This window comes from Kogia breviceps, chromosome 10 (genome assembly GCF_026419965.1).
Source record: "Kogia breviceps isolate mKogBre1 chromosome 10, mKogBre1 haplotype 1, whole genome shotgun sequence".
Taxonomy (NCBI): Eukaryota; Metazoa; Chordata; class Mammalia; order Artiodactyla; family Physeteridae; genus Kogia; species Kogia breviceps.
In genome coordinates this window covers 55,963,984-55,984,357 of record NC_081319.1, presented here as the reverse complement: position 1 = coordinate 55,984,357, position 20,374 = coordinate 55,963,984, and the positions used below count along the sequence as shown (strand labels likewise).

General features: G+C 38.6%; 1 protein-coding gene across 1 annotated transcript in view; it reads left to right on the top strand.

Moving 5' to 3' along the window:
* The window catches only part of RBMS3 (RNA binding motif single stranded interacting protein 3), a 1,499,266-nt gene that overhangs the window by 706,059 nt on the left and 772,833 nt on the right, over window positions 1-20,374 (top strand). The window lies entirely within an intron of this gene.

Here is a 20,374-nt window from a genome sequence, read left to right as displayed (position 1 = left end):
ACTGGAAGGCCAGGTGGAGATGCTCATAAATATTCATCAAAACATCGTGTTGGTGTTTCCTGGCATTCTGTCCTGAAATATCACTGTTATGTTTCATAACCGAGTATTTTTACTGTTAGATTACAAATTATCTCCGGACCTAGGGAAGACTCTGAGCAGTTTGAAAATAACAATGTACATTTCATGACTTAGCAAAACAAACACAAAATCATTTAAAAACACAGATGCCATGGATGGCTTGTAGGGACAGCTGTTGTAACATTATCGAGTCAGGAAAAAGAACGTCTTGCTTCTGTATATTATAGGGTTGTATCTTTTTTGACCTGGAGTCATAGATAACAGTTTGCTCATGTTATCAACATAAGGGATGAGCAAACTTTTTTTTAAAGGAACAGGCAGTAAATATTTTAGGCTTCTGGACGATATGACAACTGCCTCAACCACTCTGTCCTGCTGCATGCTAGCTGTGTGACATTGGCAAAATTGTATGTCAGTCTGTGTCTCAGTGTTCTCGTCTGTACAGTAAGGATGCTATTAGCACCTGCTTTGTAGGTACAAACTAAATATGTTAATATATTTAATGCTTAGAACTTGATCTGGCAGAAAAGACTCTCTGAGCCAGTGAGGGCTCTTATTATAGTATACTACGCTGAGTCACACTCCTATTCCTTTCTCCTATTGCCCAGTTCCCAACAGCCATCAACATAAGGTGATGGTTTTTGTTATTTATGTGTGCTTATGTCCTTTATGTAAAAATAAGCAAACAAGAATATTTTCATTTTTTCTCATTTTTTCTCATTTTTATGCAAACTACACACAAAATGTCACCTTACTTTAAAAAACTCAGTGTGTCTTTAAAATCTTTATACACCAACAATTAGAGAGCATCTTCAGTCTTTTGTACAGCTACATAATGTTCCATTTTACCCACATGACATAATCTATTTGTCCAATCCTCTATTTATGGACATCATATTTATTTCTAAATATTTGCTATGAATAAGGAATAACCTAGTACATATGTCAGTTTGAGTTGTATAAATATATCTATAAGGTAAATATCCAAGACTGAAATTTTAGGCCAGAATGTTAATGATTTTGTAATTTGGGTAGATGTAAGTTGATTTTTTTTAATGTTGTCTAATTTATTAGTTAAGATGCTGGGTTCTAGAATCAAACTGAGTTCAAATCCCAGCTTCACTACTGCTACCTCTATAAAATGAGCAGTTCCATCTACATCACAGCGCCCCAGCTAGAGCTGTTGCCATTCAGCTGCAGTTAGAATCCAGGAGCAAGTGGATTGAGGGCATGGATATTGAATGTGGAGTCAATTGTTTCAAAAAGTTTGTCTATGAAGTGAAAGAGAATGTAAAGAGTTTGGAATGATGGATGAAGGGACTCTTTTAAGTTGGGAGAGATGTGAGCATATTTAAATTTTGATGGGCATGATTTGGTTGAGAAGAACTGATTATACAGTACAGGAATATGCAGGAAAGCATAACAGTTACTGAGAAGGAAGAAGATAATAGGAAAGGAAAAATAATAAGGAAGAAGAAGGAAATGTGCTTATGGGCTTAAATGATGGGAAGAGCTTCCCACTGCACTAACATGAGGGGTCATGAAGGTCAAAGACAAAGAAAGCTGTAGCACTTATAGCTTTAGTAGAAGGTAGTGAGGGCTTTTCCATCTGGTCGATTCAACTTTTTTCACCAAAGTAAAAGGCAGAGTCATCTTCTGAGATTAAGGGAGAAAGGGGCAGTTGAAGGGTTAGTAGTTGGCTCTTTGAGAGGAATAGAAAAGGTTGAAGTTTGTTGCAGACAATGACAAGTTAAGTTGATCAAAGAAATGGACAATGATTGCCAGTCAATGCCGTTCTCCCATTTGAGTTTGGTGATCTTACATCCACAGTGGAACCCAGCTGTCTCTCTGTGGAACTTCAGCTGAGCTTAGCCACTCAAGTGTAGCACATGTATTAATTACTTGATTTTCTAGGTAAGTAGCAAGTGGGGGGTATACCTCGCCAAGTGCATTTTTAAAATAAATGAAGAAAGCAATATATTGGGAAAAAGTGGAGGATTCAGGAGGGTGAGAGCAATTTAATAAGCAAATAGGAAGGAGAAGTCGTAATAAGGTTATGTGTACAAATCATGTAGCATCACCCCTAGTACATAGTTAGTACATAGTGCTCAGTAAATGTTTACTGCTGTCATCATCGTGAACAGAATTGTGTCCTACATTTATCCAACCTAATGCTTCTCTTTGAGTCCCAAGAGTACAAGAAGCCTTCAACGGAGAAAGTAGGAGAGGCTTCAAGCCAGCTGGTTATTTCAAAAGTGTAAAATCAATCCACTTGTTTTTAATCTGACATGCCAATGGGGCAGTTCATTTTTGTTTTCCTTATTTCTATGGCAGACATGTTGCACTGACTTTGAGAGCGATAAAAGTACAAGACAAATAAAATTTGACCTGGTCCAGTCGAGCATTTCTGTGATAGCTTTAAGGAGCTGCCACAAATTTGATATCTGATTTAAAGCAGTCATTGTTGCCTTCCCCTCGCCTCCCGTCTTTGAAGGTTGGCTTGTGGAATTGGACCTAGGAGGGGATGAAGAGGGTGAACACATCAGGTCATTTGATGTTGTCAGAACCAGGATGTATATTGATCAGCTCGGTTATTTAATCCTCTTGTAATTCTGCTGTTCCAATACAATGAGGCTCTGAGCTCTGTGAGCAGGCTCTTTTGCTAGGGGTTCTCTTGTTTACCGAAGAAGGGTTAGAGCGGGTGGGAGGACAAATACACACAACAACGAAAAGAACACAATGGAAATCATCTAATTTATTATCTATATGAAAGTGAAAGCATGGAAGAGAGCAGAATTTTTAGCAGTTCCACATGAAAGATTAAAATAATTCAGAGTGCTTTGTGTAAACTATGCGACAGGTCAGCACATTTGAATCTCATTTGAATTACACAATGATCTTAAAAAGAGGTGCAAGCAGAATAGCTTTGGTTAGCTCTGTGTGTCTTTTACTGGCAGCGTGAAAAATAAAACTGTTTAGCTGTACATAGGTGTAGAACTTCAACTGGGCTGCGGTCAGATGCTCTGAGCTTTCAGTGGTCGTATCTGTCTTCCCCGTTGATCCTTTTTTTATTTTGTTTGTTTTATGTTCATTGTCTGTCTCCCCTATTAGAGGGCATGGCCTATGATTGTTTCTCTCCAGTTCCTAGAATAGTGCCTGGAATATATTATTAGGTCCTCAATAAATATTAATTGAATGAATTAATGAGTGAACGATGAATGTCTAAATTGTGCTTTCACCATGTAAGTAAATTGTTTTTTCAAGAAGGTATATGATTGAATCTATGTATGAAAATTTACTATTTTTGAATCACCTTCACATAGCTTCAGTTGAAGGAGATTCAGTGGGTAGCTGCAAGGTGTGTGGGGCAGAGGACTTGAACTGCTTTTGGTGATGTAAAAAGCCCCCATCTGAGCCTGTGCCAGCGAATACCATGGCATGTCATGGAGGGGGTTATGCTTGCTTGATCAGAGTTAGGGCTGACACTTGGCTGGAAATGTCTTCAAGTAAAAGAATTAGGTAGAAAAATTTTCCAATAGCTATAAAGAAAATTTTTCCATTAATTAAGTGTGAGCTAGGAGACCACCAGAGTTTTTTCTTTAAATATAGAACTGAGGGCAAATTGTGGTTTCAGTCATCATGATTACATAATATGCAAACCTCTTTAAGAGCATTATAAATAGTGTGGCTTAGAAAGAAGAGCCTCTTGACTTTTTCCTCACAGTTCTTTTTCTTTCTCCAATGAGTTCTTGACTGTGTAAAATATTACATCCTGATTTCCTAACATAAGAAGCAAATATATTTCTGGATCTTGTTTCTTGCTTATTTATATAACACCCAGAGGATAATTTTTGTGTGTTATTCTTATAAATGACTTGAAAGATCCAATAAAAATGGGACAGGATTTCAGGATAATGGTTCCTTTTCAAATGGAGATGAAGCTTTTTGATTACACAGGGTTGCCTTTCTCTGTTTACAAATACTTTGTCCTTTATCCTTGCCCCTGACCTTCTGTTTGCAGTGATCCTGCATGTAATGAGGCCTGGCCTGCGTGGTGTCAGGGAAAGGTCCAGATAAGGGAGAGAGCACCATCAGACAGTCCTTGTCTAACATACAGTATTTCCCTCCATTATCCTTATCTTCATACTTCTGTTACTACACGTTCTCCTGTTTTCAGAATCAGCATGAAACCGTGGAGCTCTTATTCTGCAATGACGTATTTTAATGGCAAGATCTGTTTATGTATATTCCATGAATTAAAGAGTGGAGCAGTTTTCCTTGAATTATCTAAATACATTTCCAAGATTTAGAGTCAACTGATTTGTAAGGACACTTGCCTTCCTTATCTTCTTTGAGGTGACTTTCAAAGTCTAGCGCTAACTATTATATAGAGACCAGGTAACTATATTCAATATCTTGTGATACACCATAATGGAAAAGAATATATATAAAACTGAATCACTTTGCTGTACAGCAGGAATTAAACACAGCATTGTAAATCAACTAGACTTCAGTGAAATTAACCAACAACAACAAAGGCTAGCTCTTACTACACTTTGTATTTATATCCCTTTTTTACCTTTCCAAACTCCCTAGCATACGCTTCCTAAATTTTACTCCTGGATTTGCGCAGAGTGTTATTGTTTTTAATTTATTTTTTTAACATCTTTACTGGAGTATAATTGCTTTTCAGAGTGTTATTTTAATAACACTGCTTCTGTTTTTAGAAGAATAATTTCCCTGGCAGATTTATTATATTCATATGTTTGAACAAGTTCATAGAAAGGCAAAGTCTTAAAACATGAATAGTCATTTATTTTTATTTTTATTAAGGCATAATCTACATGCAGTAAATATCACCCTTTTTAGTGTCCAGTTCTGTGAGTTTTGACAAATATACATAGTGACATACCCTGGTCACCTCCCAGTTTTCCACACCCCTCTGTAGATAATGCTGCAGTGAACGTGGGGGTATATACATCTTTCTGTGCAGGTGTTTTTGTTTTCTTCAGATAAATACCCAGATGTAGAATTGTTGGATCATATGGTAGTTCTATTTTTAATTTTCTGAGGAAGCTCCACTATAGTGGTTGTACCATTTTATATTCCCACCAGCAGTTCACAAGGGATCCCTTGCCTCCACATCCTCATCAACACTTGTGATTTCTTGTCTTTTTGATGCTGGCCATTCTAACAGGTGTGGGGTGATATCTCATTGTGGTTTTGCTTTGCATTTCCCTGATGATTAGCGATGTTGAGAGTCTTTCCATGTACCTGTTGGCCATCTGTATGTCTTCTTTGTAAAAACGTCTATTTAAATCTTCTGCCCATTTTTTAATTGATTTTTTCTTCTTTTTGTTTGCTGTTGCTTTACATATTTTGGATATCAATCCCTTATCAGACATATGATTTGAAAATATTTCCTCCCATTCCTTCCATAAAAAGTAGGTTGCTTTTTATTTTGTTGCTGGTTTCCTTTGTTGTGCAGAAGCTTTTTAATTTCATATAGTCCTACTTGTTTATTTTTGCCTTCTTTGCCTTTGCTTGTGGTGTCAAATCTGAAAAATTGCCAAGATTGATGTCAAGGAGTTTATGGCCTATGTTTTCTTCTAGGAGTCTTATGGTTTCAGGTCTTATGTTCAAGTCTTTCATCCATTGCTAGTTAATTTTTGTTTTTGGTGGAAGACAGTGGCCCAGTCTCACTCTTTGTTGTCCAGTTTTCCCAGCACCACTTATTGCAGAGACTGTCTTTTCCCCATTGTGTAGTCTTGCCTCCTTTGTCAAAAATTTTATGGTATTAATAATTTCTCTTCTGTCTACCAACATTTTACTAAGCCCTTTTTATATACTATTTCACCTAATTCTCAGAGAATGCTATGACATTTTTCTGAATATCCCATTTTCCTGATGAGGCAACTGAACACCTCTGATGTTAATAGGATTTCATGGGGTAACATAGCTAGGTAGAGACAGGAGATTGGCCCACTTTCAGGGCTATCCTACCTCAAAGCCCTTGTCCATTTTTCTAGGCTTATAACCACTTCTCCAACCTGGCATTTTAAGTCAAGAACCCAGAGATATTGCATTCAGTCAAGTTGACATATTTAATTACTGTTTTTTGAGGATTTTTAAGTTGCTTGCAGACATGTTATGAAGCATCTGTAGACAGCATTCTTCCATCAGATGAACTTTCCCAGCTGGAAGGGTCTTGCTGATATTTTCATGGATCTGTTGCAAAACAATCTCTATTTTCATAAGAGTCCCTGAGACTTTTTCTTCCGTGTTCATTTCTGTTAGGAAACGGTACAAAGAGCAGCTAGGAGGATCAGAGGCTGCAGATTTAAGTTTGGGGGTCTTTCATCATTGAGGAAGGCTTTCTTTGTTGAGCAATGTTTGGCTTTGATTTGCATCCACAAACACACATGCATACACGCATGCATACACACACACATATCCATGCATACATGCCTGGGTATACCCATATTACCACCACCCATGTCCAGATATTAAACATTTCGACCTCCCCCAGGAGGCTCTCTCATCCCTTCTCTGGTCTAAAGGGACCCCTCCCACCCTCAGCCCCCACATATACATATATAAACACACGTAGAGGTAACCCAATCTTTTCACTTCTATCCCCGTATATTAGTTTTCCATGTTGTACTGGGTGAAAGTGGAATTATGTGGAGTGCATATTTGGGAGTCTGACATCTTTCACTAAACATAGTTTTGAGATTCACCCATGATCTTTTTCAGTTACTATTTGTTTGCTTTTCATTTTCATAGCTTTGTAGTAGTTCATTGTCTGAATCTCTTCCAATCTGTTTATCCATCTTTCTGTGACTGGATACTTGGATTATAGCTGCTAAGAACATTCTTGCCATCATCTTCGTGTAGACATAGGCACTCATTTTTCTTGAGTATGTACCTAGGAATGGTGTTTTAGGGTCATAGGGTCAGGCTTGTATTTTCAAAAAGTGATTTGGAATGCTGTTCAGAGTGAAGGAGCACAGCAAATGATTAAAATGCAGTGAAATAGTACTTATGATTGGAGAAAGAGGAATTAGAGTTACTCAATCTAGAAGATATGACTGAGAGATGATTTCCTAATTCTCTTGACGTATATAAAGGCTAAATTTAGGGAAGAAAGGAACACAATATCAATTTATACAAAGTACAGGAAGAGAGAAAATGGGATTAAATTTTAGCAAGAGTGCTTAGGCCGAGTATTATCATAATTAACATAGAAATAGGTTCCCCTCCCCAGGGTGTCTTCAGATAGAATGCTCTCTCCTATGTAAAAGGTAGATAGAAACAAACCCTTCCTGCCAACTCATGAGTCCTTATTCTTGATTTGTCTTCTGGAAGATACAGTTTTCTTGCTACTGTGTCTTATGGATAGGGTGGCCATATTTTTTTCAATTCTTGAATCCCAAAAGCTCAGTACAGTAAGATGTTAGATTGGATCGTATGCCAGGACAAAGGCTTCAATCTGGACCCTTGGAGTGACACCTGGACACATTTGACAAAAGGGAAGCTAGGGATGATTTCTGCTTCCAATATGATAGGCAACTCATATTAGACCAAACTTTCTATAGATAACACTAAACTCTGGGCAAAATGTAAAGAACAGCTATCAGAAAGCACTGAACAGAGACCCAAAGCAGGGAAATTCTGGAGGGGAGTCCACACTTAGAATAAGGGGATGGTTCTGGGTAGATTTTCCATTTTCATGCCTTCTAGCTTGAGAAAGACTGTACCATGCACCATGGAGAATGCCTTAAACTCCTGAAATTATATTTGGGTTCTACCTGGGACAGAGACTTAAGACCTCCGTAGGGTTTTTTGAGAGTGGGACACTGAGACCACTTTCTTTTCCCCACAAGCCCAAGTTTAGTGTCCTTTCTTACTTTTCTATATCTGGCTACAATAACATAAAAAGCAAACACATATTTCCTCTATGAGGCTGAACCAGAGCCACTGTTAGCATATGTGATGTCATTGCAAGAATTAGAAAACAGTAACCTTCTGGGGGAAGGCAGCCTGCCTGGAGAATTCTAGGCAAGCACACAACAAAACTACATCTATGGCCACTGCATAGCACATCTTCAGGTGATGCTGTTCTTGCAGTAGACTGTGAAGTTGTACCTTACATAATCTGTTCAGCCTTAGGATGTTGCCATCAGGAGGCCCCTTCCTCTGGGAGGGTCACTGCCTTAGGCCAGAGCACATGGCTTGGTGAGCAGGTGTGACCTGCATTTTAGCTACAACTTGCCCATTGTGATCTACACAGATGTAAATGGCAGCCTGGTGCCAACTTGTTCCTTCATGGCTAAGGAAATTTCCTATTTAATTCATAGCCTTGTGCTTCCTTCCATCCTTTTTTATTAATTGAAATATAGTTGATTTACAATGTTGTGTTAGTTTCAAGTGTACAGCAGAGTGATTCAGTTTTGTATATATACATATAAATTCAAATTCTTTTCCATTATAGGTTATTACAAGGTATTGAATATAGTTCCCTGTGCTATACAGTAGGTCCTTGTTGTTTATCTATTTTATATATATTAGTATGTATCTGTTAATCCCAAACTCCTAATTTATCTCTACCTCTTTGGTAAGCATAAGTTTGTTTTCTATGTCTGTGAGTCTGGTTCTGTTTTGTAAATAAGTTTAATTGTATCATTTTTTTAGATTCCACATATAAGTGATTTCATATGGTATTTGTCTTTGTCTGACTTACAAAATGTCATTCTTGGGCCATTGTTTTATGGTCCTTTTCTGCTAATCTCTGGACTGAGAGGAAAACTGTAACTCAGAATCTCCCTGGTGTCAAAGTTAGCCTTCAAGGGCATAAAAATTTGAAAACACATTTCAAAGGCTACTTATGTATAGATTATTTTATAGTACAGCTTGGTGTCCTAGGACACTAATGATTCAATAAGCCATCGTCACTTTAGAAAGTGGTTTACCTAAATTCCATTTTGGAAGAACACTGTTGTTTTATCTGGAAATGTAGCTAATTTTCTATCTGTGTATGTCCTTTGCAAAAAAATGTTGAGATTGTACTGTCAGAATTTCAAGGATGATCGTTTTCTTTTTGGTCACGGGAACCCAAGGCAAAGGTTCACTTTGGCCAGTCTTCCAAGGATGCGGCGAGTTCTGTATTGGTTTTCTATTGCTGCCATAACAATTGCCACAAACTCAGTGGCTTAAAGCAACACAAATTTTGTAGGTCATAAGTCTGATAAGCATCTCAACAGGCTGAAATCAAGGAATTGGCAGGGCTACATTCCTTCCTGGAGGCTCCGTTTCCTGCTCATTTGAGCTGCTGGCAGAATTCAGTGCACTGCAGTTAGTTGTAGGACCCGTTTTCTTGTTGACTCAGCCGAGGACTGTTCCCAGCTTCTAGAAACCTCCACATTCCTTGGCTCTTGTTCCCATTCCTCCATCTTCAAAGCCAGCGATGACAAATTGAGTCCTTCTCAAGTACTTTCTCTCTGACTCCCTCTTTTTCCCTCCTTTTCCACTTTTATAGGCTCATGTGATTAGAATGGGCTCTCCTGGATAATCTGGTATAATTTCCCCCTCTCCAGCTTCCTGATCTTTAATCACATCTGCAAATGTTTCACCTTTATCATGTAATGTAATGTATTCACTGGTTCCTGGAATTAGGATCTGGTCATATTTGGCAGGGGTGGGGTGGTAGATTATTTTGCCTACCACAGCCTTCAGACATTCTGCCCTAATTGCATTCTTAGCTTAATTTATTCAGTAAACATTTAATGAACACTTAGTTTGCAACAAAGGATATACAGATCAATGAATTATGACTCTGTTTTCTACAGAAACCAGAGTGATACGTACAGATACACACTAAATTCATTAGAAATGTCAATTTCACTGGCCAGCTCCTTAAAAATAGAGACAATGGCTTTCATCACAGATTCCCAATGCCAGGCTCTCTATGTCACACATAATAAGCACTCAGCAAGTTTGCTGAATTTATTAATTCTAAAAATATCGGTTAAGCATCTACCTAATGCCAAATATGTGTCGACTGAAAAAAAATGCACAACCTAAAAGTTGAGAGTTATGTTTTATTTGGTGGACAAAACTGAGGACTTAAACCTTGGACACAGCATCTCAGATAACTCCAAGGGACTGCTCCGAAGAGGCAAGGGGAGAGCCAGGATATACAGGAGTTTTTGCAACAAAGATCGGGTAGAATATCAAAGATTACTGTTAATTAAAGAAAACCAGACATCTCAAGTTAAGGAATTTAGCACTTTTCTATGTAGAGCAAGATGCAAGAGGCTGGGCTCACTGAAATTATTCCTTTGAAATGCACCTCAGCTATCTAGGGCCAGTATCCTGTGCTTTCTCATCCTGAGTTTCCTTAGGTGCACCGTGGGGTGGGGGGTGGCTGCAGTGTCTGATGATTTGATGGTAGGCATTACGTTTCTATCCTGAGTTCCCTCAGGGCTCACCGTTGGGGTGGCTGTAATGTGATGGCTTGATGGTTGCAATATGCTTTGTCTACTGATATGGCAGGCAATATTTTTCATTCACATAAGGTTCTAGATGTTTAGTACACATTAGTGAAAGAAATAATCCTAATCCACACCCTTGTGGAGCTTACATTCTTCTGGGCAATAAATATTTTAGCAGGGGCACTTTCATCCTATTGCTGACTGATGAACACACAAATGGATGAGGCTGAGTAAATAAATTAACAACAGATTATCAGAGATTTCGAATGCCATGTCAAGGTGTTTGAATCTTTTTTCATAGTTAGTGAGGAAAGAGGGAATTTTCTTAAGTGGAGGTGAATTGACAAGATCTATTTTTTAGAAACATATGATGGTAGAGTTGAGGGTAGATCTGAAGATGGAAGGTGTAGAATGGTTTGCCAGAGGTTTAAACTGAACCAATGACATTTGGAATAGAGCAGAGGACATGGGCTCAAGAGATATTTACAAGACATAAATCTGGAGAAGGGAAAAAGTTAGGGAAACTAACCTGGTATACAATAGACTGGTAACAACAAAGGACATACTTTTACAGTCTATTTGAATATAGGTGATAGTCACTCTCCTCAAATTAGTTTAATGAACAACAGTTTTTCCTGTTAACGTATTATAATGTACATACACAGAGACACCTCCATGTAAAATATTTTAGTATTTTGTATCATACTACTTACATGACCAATAATGTATTGAGCATCTGTGGAACATATAGCATCCTTCCACATTCAAACAGGGAACTTAAACAATTATTCTTTTGGAAAGCAATAGAATTTATGTGCAGAGCCATCAGAACTGAAAGCTTGACATGGGAAATTTAGCAGTTGAAATGCAACCAAGAACACATCACAGGTGACCTACATAAAGAAACTTAGTACGAATGATTCCTCCTTTGGGGAATCTACTTTTGTTCTTTCTTGTTCAACTGGAGAGAGAAGAATAATTCTGTCTGTAAAAATGCTGAGGAAGAAACTAGGATGGAGAATTGTTTGAGAGAGCCCATTTGCATTGTGTCTGTGAGAATTTCCAATAGTTAGGTGTTAGAAATTATTGACACCATCTGAATATATTTCTTTCTTTAATATATTAATATTTAATATATATTATATATAAATATATTTCTTTCTTTAATGGCTTTGCAACGATGGCTCACTTGGGACTGTCTGGCCAGTGTCCTGCAAGTGTGAAACCATTGATCAGGAAATATTCCTGCAGCAGAAAGGATCTGGAGACATCCAGAAAGTCCAGTGGAATCTTTGAAATAAGAACCTGTCAATTGACCCCTCTACTGACAATTTAGAAATTTTTCATGCTAAAAGAAAGTGTGAAAATATATGAAGATATATCTTTATATGAGGATATAAAGCTGCACACACACACAAACACACATACTGCTTAAGAAATAAGCACATAGAAGAGGAATTTAGCTATTATTTTAAAAATTATAAAGCTGTGTCAGATAATCTCAGATTCTTCCTAGGCCATAGAGATACTCTACTCTATAGAGATACTCTATACTCTACTCTATACTCTACTCTATAGATACTATATATATATATATATATATATATATATATATATATATATATATATATATATACTCGATACTCTATAGAGTATAGAGTATCTCATATAAAGATACTCTATACTCTATACCCAGGACTACTGAAAAGTCCTTTAAACTCCCAGTCATGGAGTTGTGAAATCTTCAAGCTGAATAGAGGTTAGTCCAATCCTCTCATTTACAGAGGCACAACAATTACCAGAGAATTTTCCAAATTCTCAGAAGCTGAATGATTTCTGAGCTGGAATAGAACTCAAAAATCTTCTCCTTCTTGAAACATGTCCATTCAATTTTCTTGTATTTATTCATTTTTCAAATGGTGTTAATGTTTATAAGGGGGTAGGAAGAGGGGCATTTCAGGAATTTAAAGTACAGAATGAAATTCAGGAATCCATCTGTCTTTCTCTGGTCTTTGTCTCTTGCCCTTATTCTCTCCCTCTGTCATGCTGACTATTATGTCATTCTGGGAAATTTTATTCAAATAGTCTGCATATCTAAGTTTTATCCTGCCCAAATATCAAGACCCCTGGTCTGTTGCTTATCAAATAAAGACATTATGATAACTGGAGAGTCAATTTTTTAAAGAATTGGAGATCCTCCAGGGAAAATTCCTGTATTTATAAATTAAATATTTTATAAACACTTTGTCTACTTGCTGACCTTAATGCTTTAAGAAAGACAAACAGTCAAAATAAGCAAAATCAAAACACTGCAAAGCACCAATTTTCTAAAATTGAAAGGTGAGAAAACTTGAAGTATGAGAGTTATTTTTTTTTCTTTGCCTAAAACTGCTTATTGTTGTTGCATTACTCATGAAGCTGTAATATTCCAGACATGTTAGAAAGTGATATAAAACAAACAAACAAACTGATTCCAGTAAGAAAATATTTATTCATCTTGTTTTTATATTTCAAGTCTTTCACTTTCCCCACTTGCTTAAATTTGTCTTAAAAGGTACAGTTCCTAGGGCTTCCCTGGTGGCGCAGTGGTTGGGAATCAGCCTGCCGATGCAGGGGTCGCGGGTTCGTGCCCTGGTCCGGGAGGATCCCACATGCCGCGGAGCAACTAAGCCCGTGAGCCATGGCCGCTGGGCCTGCGCGTCCGGAGCCTGTGCTCCGCAACGGGGGAGGCCACAGCAGTGAGAGGCCCGCATACCACAAAAAAAAAAAAAAAAAAGGTACAGATCCTGAGAAAGTTGAGGATGATTGAAAAAATGACATGATATGACACATGGAGGGGATTTTGTCCCAACATAATGTGTTGAAAAAAACGTTGTTGAAATAGTTCTTGCTATTATTCCTGGATCACGAAGTTAAGGGCTAAATAGATTATGAGACACTTAAGGATAGGAACTGTATCTTACTCAATTCTTCTTAGTCTTAGGATTTTTAGAGAGAATGTTCAACAGTTATTGTTATTCTCAACTGTAACTGGCCTGTAGTTCAGTGGTAGTAATTGGAAAGAATGAATATATACTATTCCTGCCAATTTTTCCATTGCCCTGGATAGTATGGACCAATTTTCCATAGACCAGTCAATGACTTTGGATTTAAGTACTAAACCTTTAAATGGGCTTAACAATACCAACCAGCCATCAAGTATTGCTTCTGTGAATTAAAAATTATAGGAAAGGGCTTCCCTGGTGGCACAGTGGTTGGGAGTCCACCTGCCGATGCAGGGGACGCGGGTTCGTGCCCCAGTCTGGGAGGATCCCACATGCCACAGAGCTGCTGGGCCCGTGGGCCATGGCTGCTGAGACTGCGCGTCCGGAGCCTGTGCCCCGCAACGGGAGAGGCCACAGCAGTGATAGGCCCGCGTACCACAAAAAAAAAAAAAAAATTATAGGAAAGAATTTTACAGAGAAAACTATGTAAAAAAATTTAAGTAACACATGCATTCATTATATAACGGATTTTAACTTACATTCAGATTTTAACCACAGTGTTATATTTCCAATTCTCACTGACTATTTGTAATTTTCCAGAAGGTATTATAGTTGAAAGGAAAAAAAGAAAACAGTATGTTCTTCTCTTCCCACTTTTCTTTAAAGGATGAGATAAAAGTGAGGTGTTTTTGTATTCTAATTAATTTCTTAATTTATTTTCATCCCCTTTCATGATTATAATCAAGGAAAAGTGTGATGACTCTAAACATTGTTGCTAAAGGATATGCTCTGTGAAGCTGCAAGGCTTGGCTGGAAAGTACCTGCATTTTAGACATAGATTCAAATGATAAATTGGCACATATTAACCTTGAGTATTTGAGAATTGATACTGAGAATTACATTTGAGAATTTGAGCTCCTGAAACTTAAGGGATCTTCCTGAGTCTCCATCGCTCCTTACAAAATAATGAGGTTTTCCTGAGGGTTAATTGAGAAAACAAATACAAGAATATCCAGCATTTTGTCTGGCATAAATATTTTCTCATTACATGTAAGTTTCCTTTCCCAGAATTAGCTGTGGACACTTACAAGCAAATGATTGACACTGTGCATGGAAGAATCCACTTTCTTTGATCACTGAAATAGAGGTCTGTGTATCATTTTCTGCTCACACTATGTTCTAACTCTTCTCCAAGGAGTTATTGATGATGGAAACTGGCCCCAGTTGCTTGTTTAAGATGAGTGACACACACAGTGTCTTCTTTCATTGTCACTCTTACTGATGTCTCTGTTTCCAGAGAGCCATCCACCTTGAATGTTCCTAAAGGGAGTAGACATTTTTATGCACATTCTGTAGAGTGGCTACTCCCACATTTTAAACAGTAATAAGAGATTAATGTAGAGAAGAATTAAGGATGGAAGAAGCTGGCAAAGGCTGTTAAGAATTGTGTTGGTTAAAACCAAAAGCCACTTTCTTAACTAAGTGATCAAACTTAGCGTCACCCATAATCAGATCCAAGTGCCTCTTGACTGATACCCTAAGAAGGGCATGGTATCACCTAGGTAGTAATCCTGCCAAAGTTTGCCTTCAATCCAATCATGAGGAAACAATCAGACAAATCCCCATTGAGGAGCTTTTAACAGGTTTGCACTATTCAAAAAAAGTCAAGATTGGGATTTCCCTGGTGGTCCAGTGGGTAAGACTCCACACTCCCAACACAGGGGTCCTGGGTTCAATCCCTGGTCGGGGAACTAGATCCCACATGCATGTTGCAACTAAGCGTTCGCATGCTGCAACTAAGGAGCCCACGTGCCGCAACGAAGATCCCGTGTGCCACAACTAAGACTTGGCACAGCCTAAATAAATAAATAAATGTTTTATTTTTGATTAAAGGAGACTACAGGTACATGAGAAACAAATAATCCTTCACTACTGGATACTGGGTTTCCTTTTTTTTTGGTGGGGGGGTGCCTAAGGGCTATGAGAAACATTTTTTTTTTTCGGAGGAATATCAGGAAAATTTGAATAGGAGCTGTTTATGTTAGCTAATAGTGTCACATGAAAGTCAAAATTCATGGGAATTTTGCACAGTTCTACAGGAGAAGGTCCTTGTTCTTAGAAGATTTATGCTGAATAATCAAGAGGGGAAGTGTCATTGGCTGCTTCTTTCTTGTAAATGTTTCAGTAAAAATCTGTGTATGTACGTGTGTGGGGTTACAGAGAGAGAACGTAAGACAAAACAGGTGTATCAAAATGTTAAAATGGGTGAATCTAGGCAAAGAAAAATGTCGATGTTTATAGCACTGTCCTTATAACATTCCCAGAGGTTTGAAAGTTTTCAGACTAACACATTGGAGAATGAAACAAATATTTATTTATATTTTATATTGGTTAATATCCATGTATGAATACTTCTCAAGAAAAGAAAGTTAACTCAAGTAAGGCAACAGAAATATGATGAGGAGTGGTTTTTGGTTTCAGTATCCATCTAGCTGCTCAAACATCACAGTCATTTTGAGCTTTTATGTATAGAATGGATAAACAAGGTCCTACTGTATAGCACAGAAAACTATATTCAATATCCTATGATAAACCATAATGGAAAAGAATATGAAAAAAAAGAATGCTTATCTATACATAACTGAATTACTTTGCTGTACAGCAGTAATTAACACAAAGTTGTAAATCAACTATACTTCAATTAAAAAATGTAGAATAAAAAAAGAATCAGAAAAAAAAATGGATCGAAACAAACAAACAAAATAACAAAAAACCACATCGCGGTCACTTTGTTCTCTCTTTTTCTTACCATCAGCATCCTGTCTGCTGCCCCTTCTGAGGGTGGTTAGATAGCCACCCTCTCCACCCTCATCCAACTATCACCACCACAGTCACCTGGCAACAGAGGTGATTCCTCTCTCCACAGTCACAGTGCCCTCTCTGAACCCACTCCCCAAAACACAGTCACAGTGATTTTCTAAAACTGTCAAGTACTCATGACCCCTACTGCTGCTAAAACACTCCAATGTTTTCCAAACCCACTTAGAAAAATAAATTTCACACTCTTACCTCCATGATCAGCCTTCTCCCCCCACCCTGACCTCTGCTTGATCTTCCAAGCTTTCCCTTCCCTGCTTCGCTCTCGCTCCACTATTCTATGCTCCTTCTGCTTGAGTTTCTTTGTCTTTGCCTGGAATATTTTTTCCACTACGTAGCTGGGCCCCTCTCATCCGTCACATCTCAGGTCAAATGGAGCCTCCTCAGAAACTCTTGCCCTGACCCTCCCAGCTAAAGTCGTGCTCAGTTCCACCCTCGCATTGCCTGGTGTTCCTTCTCCACACTTCACAACAATTATCTATTTTTCTACATTTTTTGTTTTTTGTCTCATTTCCTGGAACTTATGAACCTTCATGAGAACAGCCACTGCAGGATCTCTAGCAACTAAAATGGTACGTGCCCCATACAGGTACTCAAGAAAAGATGAATGAATGAAGGAAAAATGAGTAGTCTGTCAGTTACTATGGAGCTGTGTCAGTGAAAGTCCAGCCAGAAATACAGAATCTATGCTAATTTAATTTTTTTAAAAAAGGAATGTGATGTAGGGAATTGTCCACACAGATGACGAAGGAACTGAGGAACCAAACAGGGATCCCTGAGATTGTCAACAGCAGGAAGCCACCATCCTCCCTGCTGAGGTAGATGGGAAAACTTATGCTGCTGTGGCCCTGGACCAGTGCCAAGTGGTAAAAGCTGAAACTACTTGCTGACGGAGAAGTCTCCAAAAGCAGGGAAGAAGGAGGGAATAACGTTTTCCTTCTCCTTGCTATCCAGTCTCCAGCCAGCAGGCCCAGGAACCTGGGAAACACAAGGAACCTGGGAGCCTTTGCACCAAGGCACCTCTCTCATGGGGGATGGAGGAGAAGGGGCTGCAAGGGACAAACAGGAGGGCAACCTGACCAGGGACCTACCTGCACAGGAACTTTTCACTGAATGAGAAAATGCAAATCCACTTGGGAGCATTTGTTCTCCATCAGTGCAGCTCTGTTTATACTTGGGGGACCAGGAACACTTGAGAGTTTCCAAAATATCTGGTAATGGGGAAATGGTATATCCATTGTGCTTTTTCCAGATGAGCAATTGACTCCATTGTTTTAAATTTTGAGGTGGAGGTTAACAAAAATCATATTTATCATATTATTAAAAAATGTAATTCATATTTTAAATCCTGTGTTTCCTGACTTGTTTGGTACGCTATAGTGTTCTGGCCCACATGTTTCTAAATCTAAGTAGCGTCATCATTAGCACATGAAAATCACCAGGTGGGGATTATGCTTAATCATATATTGCATTTATTCCAATCTACTTAAACACTGGAATTTTAAAAATTAAATTAATTTTTTATACAGCAGGTTCTTATTAGTTATCTATTTTATACATATTAGTGTTTATATGTCTGTTCCAATCTACCAGTTCATCCCCTGCCACTTTTCCCCCTTGGTGTCCATACGTTTGTTCTCTATGTCTGGGTTTCTATTTCTGCCTTGCAAAGCAGTTCATCGGTACCATTTTTCTAGATTCCACATATATGCGTTAATATATGATATTTGTTTTTCTCTTTCTGACTTACTTCACTCTGTACGACAGTCTCTAGGTTCATCCACATCTCTACAAATGACCCAATTTCGTTCCATTTTATGGCTGAGTAATATTCCATTGTATATATGTACCACATCTTCTTTATCCATTCACCTGTCTATGGGCATTTAGGTTGCTTCCATGACCTGGCTATTGTAAACAGTGCTGCAATAAACATTGCGGTGCATATGTCTTTTTGAATTATGGTTTTCTCTGGGTATATGTCCAGTAGTGGGATTGCTGGGTCATATGGTAGTTCTATTTGTAGTTTTTTAAGGAACCTCCATACTGTTCTCCATAATGGCTGTATCAATTTACATTCCCACCAACAGTGCAAGAGGGTTCCCTTTTCTCCACACCTTCCCCAGCATTTGTTGTTTGTAGAGTTTCTGATGATTCCCATTCTCACTGGTGTGAGGTTATACCTCATTGTAGTTTTGATTTGCATTTCTCTAATAATTAGTGATGTTGAGCATCTTTTCATGTGCCTCTTGGCCATATGTATGTCTTCTTTGGAGAAATGTCTATTTAGATCTTCTGACCATTTTTTGATTGGGTTGTTTGGTTTTTAATATTGAGGTGCATGAGCTGTTTGTATATTTTGGAGATTAATCCTTTATCCGTTGATTCATTTGCAAATATTTTTTCCATTCTGAGGGTTGTCTTTTCATCCTGTTCATAGACGAAAGCTTTTGCTGTGCAAAAGCTTTTAAGTTTCATTAGGTTGCATTTGTTTATTTTTGTCTTTATTTCCATTACTGTAGGAGGTGGGTCACAAAAGATCTTGCTGTGATTTATGTCAGTGTTCTTCCTATGTTTTCATCTAAGAGTTGTATAGTGGAATTTTTTTTCTTATAATTTGCAAAGACAAAAGTCAGCAGTTGAAGGAGGCCATGTGGATCTTGCTCATTTTGTATCCTTGAATCCCCTGGCCCAGCTGTGAGATCGGAAAGGGACTCCTAGCTCCTTCTAACAGCTTCACACCGACTCCCGTCTTCCCTCTCTCTCTCTCCATGTGTGTCTCCCATTTCTCTCACTGCTCCCTTTCAGATCCCAAAAGAAATAGAAAGTGCAGGGTCTCATTTCCTCCTCATGCCATTTTTCTAGAAGCCACTCTCATCTGTCTCAAATATCATGAAAGAAAGCAAAACACAGAAAACATCCTGGAGAAGCAGCTGTTCTGAGGGAAGGTACACTTCTACAAAAAGAAAATAAATGAGTTTATACTTTGGTACTGAAACCGAATCTGGCCTCTGTGCCCCAACACTGAATTAAATCTCAGAGACAGAGTTTTGGGTGAAGTAGAAGAGAATAGCTCTATTGCGTTGCCAGGCAAAGGAGGCCACAGCACGCTAAAGCCCTGAAAACTCGGTGTCCCGACACGGAGGGGGTAGTGAGGAGTTTTATAGGGATGTTTCAAAGAGGGCATCATTAGCTCATGGACATTCTTCTGATTGGTTGGTGGTGAGGTAGTTGGGAGTCAGCATCATCAACCTTCTGGTTCCAAGTGGTCTGGGGTCTATGTGCTTGTGGGCAGAATACAATTAACTTCTCCCACCTGGTGGGGGTTTCAGTATCTGCAAAACAGCTTAAAGATATTGTGTGTGCCCCTTGAGGGGGAACCAAGACCCTGCCCCAAGGCTGCACTACTGTTTCTCTTGACTGCTCTGCCTTTGTCTCCCTGTCCCCTCCCTTCCCTGATTAACAACTGTTGGACCTGCCATTTGGAACTCAGGGAAGGTCATGGAGGCTGAATGAAGCCTATTTCCTGTAATCAAGAAATGGGGGACAAAAGAAAGGCTTTTGTGCCCAGGAGACCCACAGGGTCTTGTTCAGTTTCAATATCCTGTGATGTTATACAGAACAGACACAGATTCTGTTTAGGGTTCCAGTTCCCCTGGCTCAGTAAGGAAGAGAGGTGGGCGGATAGAGGAGACACTGTTGACAGGGGACATTAATGTACTTTTAAAAGTAATGGGTCAGACATATGTAAATCATGGGAGGAATGTCATACAAAATAGTGAATGAAATATTTATACATTCCATTGAAGTTTAGTGTATGTTCCAGAGGGAGTTGCCCTAGAGAGATGGGTCTCCCCTTTGTTTTGAACCTAGTTTTTCACTTTCTCTAACATAGCTGTCGGCTTCACAGTCATTCTGAAGTTGATTAGATCAGAAGGCAGA